This window comes from Aotus nancymaae, unplaced genomic scaffold (genome assembly GCF_030222135.1).
Source record: "Aotus nancymaae isolate 86718 unplaced genomic scaffold, 86718_ANA_hifiasm-v0.15.2.pri h1tg000049l, whole genome shotgun sequence".
Classification (NCBI taxonomy): domain Eukaryota; kingdom Metazoa; phylum Chordata; class Mammalia; order Primates; family Aotidae; genus Aotus; species Aotus nancymaae.
The window spans coordinates 14,560,877-14,571,662 of record NW_026988463.1 but is presented as its reverse complement, the minus strand read 5'-3'; positions in this window follow the sequence as shown (position 1 = coordinate 14,571,662).

Here is a 10,786-nt window from a genome sequence, read left to right as displayed (position 1 = left end):
AGTGGAGAAGCACACTTTATGGTATGCATCTCTAAAATGGGGATCATAACAGAACCTTTTGCATAAGGCTATGATGAAGGTTAAAGGGTACCACATAGCAATAGCATTTATCACAGTGCCTAGTACATGCTAACCACTCAAGGAGTGTTTGTTGAATAAAAATGTCCCATGACGTAGTTCTAGAAGGGGGACTACTTTGCCATTTTGCCCATGTGGGATAATATTCTCGACGGAATATCAAATGCTTTCTTTGCATGAATTGTGATTGTCATAAGATACACCTCTATTTATTTACTATTTATTTTTGAGATGGAGTCTCACTCTTTGGCCCAGGCTGGAGTGCAGTGGCACAATCTCGGCTCCCTGTAACCTCCACTTCCCAGGTTTAAGTGCTTCTCCTGCCTCAGCCTCCTGAGTGACTGGGATTACTGGCATGGGCCACCACACCCAGCTACTTTTTGTATTGTTTTTAGTAGAGACAGGGTTTTGCCATGTTCACCAGGCTGGTTTCAAACTCCTGACACCAGGTGACCCACCTGGCTGCTGAGTAGCTGGAATTACAGGCGTGAGCCACCGTGCCTTGCCCTGGTACACCTCTTTTACGTATGTCATATGATATACCTCCATCAGGGTGGTAAATTGCAATGACAGATTTTCTTTTTTAGATAGAATCTCGCTCTGTCGCCTGGCTGGAGTGCAGTGGTGCAAACTCAGCTCACCTCCACCTCTGCCTCCTGGGTTCAATCGATTCTCCCACCTCAAGTAGCAGGGACTTGGGACTACAGGTACACACCACCACACCCAGTTAAGTTTTGTATTTTTAATAGAGATGGGATTTCATCATGTTGCCCAGGCTGATTTCAAACTCCTGGGCTCAAGCAATCTGCCTTTCTTGGCCTCCCAAAGTCTTGGGATTACAGATGGGAGCCACTGTGCCTAATGATACATTTTCTTATGTTGAGCCATCCTTGCATTCCTGTGATAAGCTCTACTTGATCATGATTGTTATGGTTTGAATTGTGTCCCCCAAAAAGATGTGTTGAAGTCCTACGCCCAGGTGCCCATGAATGTAACCGTATTTGGAAATAGTCTTTGAAGACGTAGTTAAGATGAGGTAATTAGGGTGGGTCATAATTCACCTATGACTGGTGTCCTTATGAGAAGGGGAAAACACCATGTGAAGGCAGATATATACAAGGGAAGAACAGCATGTAACAAGGGAGTCAGAGATTGAGTTGTGGCAGCTGCAAACTGAAGAATGCCAAGGATTGCTAGTAAACCACCAGCAGCTAGGAAGAGGCAAGGAAGGATTCTCCCCAATAGATTTCAGAGATTGCACGGCCCCGCTGCCATCTTGATTTCAGACTTCTAACTTTCACAACCCTGAGATGATAAATAAATTTCCATTGTTTTAAGCCACCCAGTTTGTGGCACTTTATTAGATCAGTCCTAGGTAACTACTATAGTGATACACTATTTCTTATCCATTTGGATTCAGTTAGCCAACATTTTATTTAGAATGTTGGCCTCTACATTTGAAAGTGAAATGCATGTATAATTGTATTTATCTTATCTGGATTTGGAGTCAAGATTACACTCATGTCATCTTGTATTAGGGTTCTCCAGAGGAACAGACATACAGGATACTTGTATATATGAAAGGGAGTTTCTTAGGGAGAATTAACTCAGATGATCACAAGGTGAAGTCCCATGATAGGCCATCTGCAAAGTGGTGAAGAAGGAATCCACTAGGGGTTCAGTATGAGGGCAAAAGCCTCAAAAGTAGGAAAGCCAACAGTGCAGCCTTCAGTCTGTGGCTGAAGGCCCGAGAGTCCCTGGCAAACCACTGGTGTAAGTCCAGGAGCCCACAGGCCAAAGAACCTGGAGTCTGATGTCCAAGGGTAGGAGGAATGGGAGGAAGCGTCCAGCCTGGGAGAAAGACTGGAAGATTCAGCAAGCCAGCTTATCCCATCTTCCTCTGCCTGCTTTGTTCTACCCATGATCCCAGCCTATCAGATGGTGCCCGCCCACATTGAGGATGGTATTCCTCTCCCAGTCCACTGATTCAAAAGTCAATATCCTTTGGCAACACCCTCACAAATACACCCAGAAACAATTCTTTAACAGCTACGTAGGCATCCTTTAATCTAATCAAGGTGATTCCTAATATTAACCATCAAAAATCTGGACTGCTTTACTTTTTTTTTTGTTTTTTAGAGTTGGGGTCTTCCTCTGTTGCTCAGGCTGGAGTCCAGTGGTGCAATCATAGCTCACTGCAGCTCTCAAATTCACCTCAGCCTTGAAACTCCTGGGATGAAGCCATCATCCCACTTCAACTTCCTGAGTAGCTGGGATTACAGGCATGAGCCACTGTGCCTGGATCTGGACAGCTTTAGAATCCATTTGAGGCCAGGCATGGTGGCTCACACCTGCAACCCCAGAACTCTGGGAGGCTGAGGTGGGCGGATCACCTGAAGTCAGCAGTTCAAGACCAGCCCGGCCAACATGGTGAAATCTCGTCTCTACCAAAAATACAAAAATTATTTTTTTTGGGCATGGTGGTGGGCACCTGTAATCCCAGCTACTCAGGAGGCTGAGACAGGGGAATCGCTTCAACCTGGGAAGTGGAGGTTTCAGTGAGCTGAGATCGCGCTGTTGCACTCCAGCCTGGGCAACAAGAGCGAAACTCCATCTCAAAAAAAAAAAAGAATCCACTTGTAAAACCATCTGGGTCCATGGGCCCAGGCTTTTTTAGGAGAGGGAGGTCTTGGTTACTCTTCAATTTCTTTAATATGTATCAGTTTATTTTAGCACGCTGTTCCTTTTTTGTGCCAGTTTCTAGGAATTCATCTATTTCCTAAGTCATTGATTGTAATGGTTGCTATAGATGTAGGTGAAATATAAAATTGTCAAAGAAACGCCCTCCATCCTATACCTCAGGGCCTGTGGAAGTCCAATATCCTCTCCTTGATCTCTGCTTCTTCCCAGGAGGTTTACATTTTCCTGGCCTTCCCTGCCTCTTGGGCTCTGGTTTATAATGGTCTGTCTCTTTCTCATACCATGTCAAACCCAATGTGAATTCAATCTCTTCTATAGTTTCCACACCAACCAAGAGGAGATGTTAGGGGAAATCGTGGAGTCAAGTCACATCATAGAAGACATGCCTTTCCATCATCTTACTGGCTCCTTTTTTTTTGGAGACAGATCTTGCTCTGTCACTCAGGTTGGAGTGCAGTAGTGCAATCACAGTTTCCTGTAGCTTCAAACCCCTAAGCTTACTTGATCCTCCCATCTTGATCACCAGAGTAGCTGGGACTAGAGGCATGTGCCACCATGCCTGGCTAATTAAAACAAAATTATTTTTTTTTGAGATGGAATTTCACTGTTGTTGCCCAGGCTGGAGTGTAATGGCACCATCTTGGCTCACCGCAACCTCCACCTCCCGGGTTCAAGCGATTCTCCTGCCTCAGCCTCCCAAGTAGCTGGGATTACAGGCATGTGCTGCTACACCTGGCTAATTTTGTATATTTTAGTAGAGATGAGGTTTATTCCATGTTGGTCAGGCTGGTCTTGAACTCCTGACCTCAGGTGATCTGCCTGCCTCAGCCTCCCAAAGTGCTGGGATGACAGGTATGAGCCATCACGCCCGGCCTAATTTTTAAATTTTTTATGGAGACAAAATCTCGCCTGTTGCCCAAGCTGGTCTTGAACTCCTGGACTCAAGCAACTCAAGCAATCCCCCTACCTCAGCCTCCCGAAGTGCTAGGATTGCAGGTGGGAGCCACCATGCACAGTACTGGCTTCTTAGCTCTTTTTCTCCTCTCATCTTGCCCTCATTCTCTCCCTCTAGAGTTCCCCCTGAAGGCCTAACTTCTCTTTCTATTCTTCTGATTCACTCTCCTTTGAAGCTTTGATCCCATAAGACCCGAAGGCCTAAAAAGGAAGAGGAGGCTCATTTTCTAGCCCAAGCATTAACTCGCCATCTTTACCAACAAAGAAAACTCCCTCCCTCGAAGGGATTCTTATTTTGCTGTTAAAGTGATATACCTTATTGTATCTCTCTATCAATATTTGAGCTATTTAGATTTTATTTTAAAAAAATGAGGAGAAGGTAAATGGAGAGCAACTGAACCCATCCAATGGAATAAGAACTCTATAATGTTAATAAAAAGGAACACCACAGGTTACAGATTCTATACGATGGGATTCATTCAGATATCAATTTCCTGTTCTTTCTACAAAGGAACTATTCATATTAAAAATTTCTTAGTTCTAGCTAATAAATAATATTCTGCATTATGGTTCAATTTAGTGTTCTTTTAAAAAATCCCAATTTTAGCTCATTCCCTTTTCTGTACCATCCTCTCTCTCTCTCTCTCTCTCTCTCTCTCTCTCTCTCTCTCTCTTTCGATGGAGTCTCTCTCATTGCCCAGGCTGGAGTGCAATAGTGCGATCTCAGCTCACAGCAGCCTCCTCCTCCCGAGTTCAAGTGATTCTCCTGCCTCAGCCTCTCAAGCAGCTGGGATTACAGGCATGAGATACCACATCTGGCTAATTTTGTATTTTTAGTAGATGGGTTTCACCATATTGGTCAGGCTGGTCTTGAACTCCTGACCTCAGGTGATCCTCCTGCCTTGGCTTTTCAAAGTGCTGGGATTACAGGTGTGAGCCACACCTGGTCTCTTTTTTGTTTTTAGAGTTGAGATATTGCTCTGTGGCCCAGGCTGGAGTGCAGAAGAATGATCATAGTTCACTGCAACTTCCAACTCCTGGGCTCAAATGATCCTCCCACCTCAGCCTCCCAAAGTGCTGGGATTACAGGTGTGGGCCACTGCTCCCAGTCATCATCCTTTCTTCTTATTCCTTGATATCTCTGCTGAAGTTAGTTGCCTCGTTTTATCAAGTTCTTTGTCCTATTCAAACTGAGTTCTTTGTCTTCACCATAGCAAGCATGCAAAATTGACTCTAAAATGCTCAGTCTTTGTCCCAGAATTGATAAGAAAGATTGCCTCGCTCCATGATGCTCCGTGATGCTCAATAAAATGCAAGTAACACAAAACCCAGCTCAAGTTGGTGTAGGCAATACAAAGCAATGCAAAAGATTTTTCTTTTTTTGAGACAGAGTTTTGCTCTTGTTGCCCAAGCTGGACTGCAATGGTGTGATCTTGGCTCACTGCAACCTCTGCCTCCCAAGTTCAAGCAATTCTCCTGCCTCAGCTTCCTGAGTAGCTGGGATTACAGGTATATGCCCCTACACCTGTCTAATTTTTTGTATTTTTAGTAGAAACCGGGTTTCATCATGTTAGCAGGGCTGGTCTTGAACTCCCGACCTCAGGTGATCCACCCACCTTGGCCTCCCAAAGTGCTGGGATTACAGGTGTGAGCCACTGCACCCAGCAATACAAAGGATCTATTGGTGCCTGCAACTAAAGAAGTCCGGAAGTTGGATGGACTTCATGTACTGTTTCATCAGGAGTCTGATCGTGTTTCCGTATAGTTTTCTGAGCTCTGTCCTCCTCTGAGTCAGCTCCTGGATGGTGGGAAGATCCCGAACCCCATGTCACTTTAGAATAAGCTGTTTGTTCATGCCTTGCTCTTGAGAGTGAGGACGTGCTTCCTGAAAAGATGCTAAGCAGGCCAGGTGCAATGGCTCACACCTGTAATCCCAGTGTTTTGGGAGGCCAAGGTGGGAGCATTACTTGAGGCCAGGAGTTTGAGAGCAGCCTGGACTACATAGTGAGATGTCTCCTCTACAAAAAATAAAAATTTGCCAGGCATAGTAGCACACACCTGTAGTCCCAGCTACTCAGGAGGCTGAAGTGGGAGGCTCACTTAAGCCTAGGAGTTCGAGGCTGCAGTGAGCTATGATTGCATCACTGCCCTCCAGCCTGGACAATATTGTGAGATCTTGCCTCTCAAAAAAATTTAAAAATAAATAAATAGAAAGAAAAGAAAACAAAAATTCGAAACAACATTCATGATTATAGAAATGCAAATTAAAACACAAGGAGGCCAGTTGTGGTGGCTCATACCTGTAATCCTAACACTTTGGGAAGCTGGGATAGGAGGCTCCCTTGAGGCTGAGTGTTCGAAACTTGACTGGACAACATAGTGAGACTCCTGTGTCTACAAAAAAGTAAAAAATAAGCCAGGCACAGTGGTGTGTGCCTGTAGTCCTAGCCTCAGGAGGCTGAGGCTGAGGTGGGGGCATAGCTTTAGCCCAGAAGTTCGAGGCTACTGTGAACTATGATTGTGCCACTATACTCCAGCCTGGGCGACAGAGTGAGACCCTGTCTTAAAAAAAAAACAATGCATAATGAGACACCACTTCATAGCCACTAGGATGACTAATACTCAAAAAGAGAATTCTAAGTGGTGAGGATATGGAGAAACATATCCTCACCACTTATAAACATATCCACATGGCTGGTAGGAAAGTAAAATGGGGCCTGCCACTTTGGAAAACAGCTGGGAAGTTTAATGAAAATGTAAACACAAATTGATCCAGCAATTTCATTCCTAGGTATTTCTGACTGAGAGGAATGAAAGCATAAGTTTACACAAAGTAACATAAACTCGCCTCCTGAGTAGCTGGGACTACAGGCGTGCACCACCACACCCAGCTAATTTTTGTATTTTTAGTACACCATGGGGTATTAAAACATGGGTTTTTACCATGTTGGCTAGGCTGGTCTCGAACTCCTGCCCTCAGGTGATTCACCCACCTTGGCCTGCCAAAGTGCAGGGATTACAGGCATGAGCCACTACTCCCAGCCTGTATTTTTTAATTAAACAATTTTTTTTGTTCTGATGGGGTCTTACCTTGTTGCCCAGGCAGATCTTGAACTCCTGGGCTCAGGCAATCCTCCTGCCTCAGCCTCCTAAGATGCTGGAAGGTGTGAGCCACCTTGCCCAGTCAATGGTGTGTGTGTGTGTGTGTGTGTGTGTGTGTGTATGTGTATACACACACATATGTACATACACACATATATATATTTTAAAGAATGATCTTCATCAGAAATTCTAGATGAAAAAATAAAAGTAAATAAAAATTTTAAAAAGAGAATAAGGTAATGTTTTCCAAAATGTCTCTGACAAATCACTCCTTGTGTTTTAGTGGCCCAAGGCGTGGCATGGGGACTGGCTTGCACTGACTGGCTTCATCCTGGGTTCTGGTCATGGGAGGAGGGGCTGTCATCAGTACCCATGAAGCTTATGGGCTGTGGGTAGGCACCATTACCTAATCAAAAATCAGGGTATTGCAAGAAGGTGGAAGTGGATACTAGGTGGACAACCACTAAGGTGTCAATTACACCCAAGACTGTCCACTTGATACAGAACCCTCTGCCTGCATTCTCCAGCCGTTATCCACATCCTGCCTCCTACTTCTCTGCACACTATGGCAAAGGGAGGCGGAGTGGGGTGGGAAGAGTCACTGCCTAAAAACCCTGGCTTTTCTACAGAGTGACCAACTGTCCTGGGACTGAGTGGGTTCCTGGGACATGAGACTGAAGAGGCTAAAACTGGGGAAGTTCCAGGTGAACTGGGAGGGGTTGGTCACCCGGTGACCTCACCAAATAGAAATAGAGAAGCACTCCTAATGAACTGTGGATCTTGTCATCAAGCACCAGTGGCTGCTGACACCATAAGAAGACAATTGGTCATTGCGTCTCTGTGAGGAAAGCATGCTCAATGCCATTTTTGAAATATTTTTTGACAAAAAAATTGAACGTAAATACAAACAAGTCTATGGATCCAACTACCAAATCATAGGAAATACAGAGGCTGCAGGGTGTTTAAGATAAAAACTTGCTGGGCATGGTGGCTCACACCTATAATCCCAGAACTTTGGGAAGCTGAGTTAGGTGGATCACCTGAGGTCAGGAGTTTGAGACCAGCCTGGCCAACATGGTGAAACCCTGCCACTACTACAAATACAAAAATTAGCCAGGCGTGGTGGCATGCACCTATAATCCCAGCTATTTGGGAAGCTGAGGCAGGAGAATCGCTTGAATCCAGTAGGTGGAGGTTGTAGTGAGCCGAGATCATGCCACTGCACTCCGGCCTGGGCAACAGAGCAAGACTCTGTCTCAAAAAAAAAAAAAAAAAAAAAAAAAAAAATCCAAGGGGAAGTAGACACGTGTAAAGATAAGCCAAGCTTGGCCCTTGGTTGATAATTTTTGAAGCCCAGTGATGGTGCTACTCTTTACTTTTGAGATGATGACATGCCCCATAATGAAAACAATGAGGAGAAGTCGCCATCTCTTTCTCCCAGAGTAACACTGCGAACGGGTGTGAACGATTCATTCCTTTCCTTTCCTAGCCCCTGGGCTGCTCTGAGTCACGAGTGCACCAGTGTCTCAACAGAATTTAGAATTTCACAGATCAGCAAATTTTCCAAAATTTTGGGCGAAGGACAAAGTCATCTTTTCATTTTGCCAAATTAAAACAATACTTCCCATCTATTCTCAGCATAATTTCATATAAATACCAAGAACTTCATTTCAGAACAGAGCCAGCCTTTCAACTACACACAATTAGCTTCTGGACAAACTGGCTTCAGTGTCTCTATTTCCTCATTTTCCCTGAAACTGGCTACATACACACCCCGGGGACAGGAAGGAAACTTCGAGGACTGGCTGCTCTCACTTCCCACTTCCCTTCTTGACAATAAGAGATAGACTTGGATGCCGCAGTCAGTATAATGTGCAGGACTGTAAAATTATAAGCTGTTCAAGGGGTACAGGTGAGGGTCCCTCCACAATAAGTACCTGGGGGTTCACATACACATTTCCCTTTGGTTTTTTTTTTTTCTCTTTTCTTTTTCTTTTTTTTGAGACAGAGTCTCGCTCTGTTGCCCAGGCTGGAGTGCAGTGGCGTGATCTCGGCTCACTACAACCTCCACCTCCTGGATTCAAGCGATTCTTCTGCCTCAGCTTCCCAAATAGCTGGGATTACAGGTGCATGCCACCACGCCTGGCTAATTTTTGTATTTTTAGTAGAGATGGGGTTTCACCATATTCGCCAGGCTGGTCTTGAACTCCTGACCTCATGATCTGCTGGCCTCAGCCTCCCAAAGTGCTGGGATTACAGGCATGAGCCACAGCTCTCAGCCTACATCTCCCTTTCTGAAGTCCTCTTCAATCAAATCCTAGCTATATAGAGAGGTGCAGGGAGAGGAGTTGCAATCTCAGGATGGGCTTTCTGGGTGGAAACTCAGTGTGAGAACTTGGAATGAAAATATTAGGAAGAGGTTGGGTGCAGTGGGTCACACTTGTAATCCCAGTACTTTGGGAGGCTGAGGGGTGGGGTGGATCACTTGAGGTCAGGAGTTCAAGACCAGCCTGGGCAACAGGGTGAAACACTGTCTCTACTGAAATTACAAAAATTAACTGGTCGTGTTGGCAGGCACCTGTAATCCCAGGAGGCTGAGACTGAGGCCCAAGAATTGCTGGAATCCAGGAGGTGGAGGTTGCAGTGTGCCAAGATAGCGCCGCTACACTCCAAGCTGGGCGACAGAGTGAGACTCTGTCTCAAAAAAAAAAAAAAGATTCTCTGCAGAGCCTTACTTTTAAGAAATGTTCCAAATTTTTGGATGGGGAAACTGGAGAAGAAATAAGCTTAGCAATACATCTAAAGCAGAAAAGCACTTGAAGGTCTAGCATTGTGTCTGAGTGAATGAGGCCTTACAGCGGTATTTCCATACAATGAAATGTTGTTCAGCCTTAAAAAAAAAATTATGTTCTCATACATGCTGCAACACGGGTGAACCTGGAAAACATGGAGCTAAGTGAAATAAGCCTGACACAAAAGGACACATACTGTGCACTTACACAAGGCACCTAGAATAGGCAAATTCACGGAGTCTGAACATAGAGCAGAGGTTACCAGGGGCTGGAGGAAGGGGAAAATGGGAATGCTTGTTTAGTGGATTTGGAGTTTCTGTTTGGGGTGATGAAAAATTTTGGAAATAGTGGTGATGGTTGTATAACATTGTGAATGTAATTAAACCACCAAACTGTACACTTAGACATGGTTAAAAATGACACTATATTAGTCTGTTCTCATGCTGCTAATAAAGACATACCTGAGACTGGGTAATTATAAAGGAAGGAGGTTTAATGGACTCATAGTTCCACGTGGCTGGGGAGGCCTCATAAGCTTGGCAATCATGGCGGAAGGCAAAGGAGAAGCAAAGACAGGCAAAAGAGCTTGAGCAGAAAACTCCCATTTATAAAACCATGAAATCTCACAACACTTATTCACTACCACAAGGACAGTATGGGGAAAACTGCACCCAATAATTCAGTTATCTTCACCTGGCCCCACCCTTGACACATGGGGATTATTACAATTCAAGGTGAGATTTGGGTGGGGACACAGCCAAACTATATCGGGTACCTTTTTGTTGCTGTTGTTGTTAGGAAGGAGTTTAGCTCTTGTTGCCCAGGCTAGAGTGCAATGGCGTGATCTCAGCTCACTGCTACCTCTGCTTCCTGAGTTAAAGAGATTCTCCTGCCTCAGCCTCCCAAGTAGCTAGGATTACAAGCATGTGTCACCACATCCAGCTAATTGTTTGTATTTTTAGTAGAGACGGGGTTTCACCATGTTGGTCAGTCTGATCTTGAACTCTTGACCTTAAGTGATCCACCCACCTTGGCCTCCCAAAGTACTGGGATTACAGGCATGAGCCCCCTTGCTCAGCTCTTTTTTTTTTTTTTTTTTTTGAATTGTAGTCTTACTCTGTTGCCCGGGCTGGAGTGCAGTGGTGCCATCTTGGCTCACT